This window comes from Chrysochloris asiatica, unplaced genomic scaffold, assembly GCF_000296735.1.
Source record: "Chrysochloris asiatica unplaced genomic scaffold, ChrAsi1.0 scaffold00015, whole genome shotgun sequence".
NCBI classification, from domain to species: domain Eukaryota; kingdom Metazoa; phylum Chordata; class Mammalia; order Afrosoricida; family Chrysochloridae; genus Chrysochloris; species Chrysochloris asiatica.
The window spans coordinates 3,478,480-3,480,391 of NW_006408533.1; positions in this window are offsets into that span (position 1 = coordinate 3,478,480).

A 1,912-nucleotide genomic window follows, 5' to 3' on the forward strand; every position below is an offset into this window, starting at 1 on the left:
CCAGATTTGTCAATGGTTTTTTGCCAATTTTATTAATCCTTTAAAAGAACCAATATCTTGTTGATTTTTCTATTGTTTTCCTGTTTTGTTTAATTTATTTCTGCTCTAATCTTTATTATTTCTTTTCTTCTGGTGGTAGTAGGCTTGCTTTGCTGCTCTTCTTCTAATTGTTACATTAATGTGTTGATTTTGTTCTTTCTTCTTTTTGTATGTATGTATTTATTGCTCTAAATTGCCCATAAGTACTACTTTTGCTGTGTCCCAAAGGTTTTGGTATGTTGTGGTTTTGTTCTCATTGAAGTCAAGGAACTTTTAATGACATTTTTTTTATTTGTTCTATTATCCTATAGGTTTTAAGTAGGGTGTTATTCAATTTCCATGTATTTGATTTGTTTTATTTTGGTCTTCCTATTATTGATTTCTAATTTTATAGCATTGTGATCTGAAAAGATGCTTTGTAACATGCTAGTGTTTTAAAATTTGTTGAACTTGTTTTATGGCCTAACACATGGTCAAATATGGAGAACGTTCTAGGTACACTGGAAAAGAATATGTATTATGTGGTGTTGAATGCTCTATAAAAGTCTACGAGGTCAAGTTGTTTGTGTTGTTTAGTAGTTTTTAGTCTTTATTGAGTTTCTTTCTAGTTCTGTTTTTCATTGAAAATGGTGTATTAAAATATCCTACTATTACTGAGTCCTGATGTGGTACTGTAGGGTAGCACTGGACTACTCTGAAAGATTGGCAGTTGAAACCCATGAGCTACTCTTCAGAACCCTGTACAGGGTCACTATGATGTGGAACATTCTTGATGACACACAGCAATTATTGTTGACTTGTCTATTTCTTTCTTCAAGTTTGTTACAGTTTGAGACTCTTTCACTGGGAATGCAAAATATTTATCATGGTTCTTATTCAATTGACCTTTAATCATTATATATAATCATTCTTTGTCTCTTGTGCTGGTTTTGGCCTTGAAGTCTATTATATCAAAAATTAATATTGCCACTCTTGCTCGTTTTTATTGCCATTTGCTTGGTATTAGTTTTCCATTCTTTGATATTTTCAGTCTCTTTTTGTCTTTGTGCCTCTTGTAGATGGTAAATTGAAGGGTTCTGTATTCTTATCTGTTTTGTTTCTCTGTATTTCTTTTCTCTCTATTTTTGGGTGTCTGAACCATTTATTTCTCAGGACAAAAAGGTGGGCTAGCTGGGGATAGGTGGGGAGGGCAGGGTCACAGTCAGCAGCAGCAGGCAGGTGGGGTCTTCAGGCAAAGGTGGAACTGTTCCAGCCAACGTTGACCGCGTTCATTTCTTATTAGTTGATGTAGATCCCATCAGGGCTGAAGCACAGGCAGCTTGCTGTAGGTGTGGTTCTGCACACCGATTTTCAGATGTGCTGCAGAGTGCTCATAGCTCGCTGGATCCTCCGAAGGCCATGAGCTAGTCCAGAACCACGTGCACCGCGATGGACTGAGCTGGCTTGCCCATGGCCTTTGCCAGCTGCTGAGTGAGCTTGGAGAGGAGCCGGTCGGGTACGGAAGCGCGAGGAACGTTAGTGCTTACGACGAACATTGACATGATGGTGGAAAGACTGTCGAGTGGACTAGACTCTCTGTATTTCTTGACTGGCGCATTTCATACGTTAGCATTCAGTGTAATTATTGATAAATGTGAATTTCTTTTTTCTTTTGCTGTGCTGCTTACTTTTTTGTTCCACATAATTTCCTGTGCTGAGTTCATTTTGTTTGTGCATTTTTTTCATTGCTCTTTTTTTTTATTTTTATGTTTTATTGTGAATTATGTGATAAGTTTACATGGGAGAACATTAGCTTTACATTCATCCTATCATATATAGTTTCATTGCCATGGTTACAATCCCCTCTATGGATCATCAACCAACCAAAGGGTAT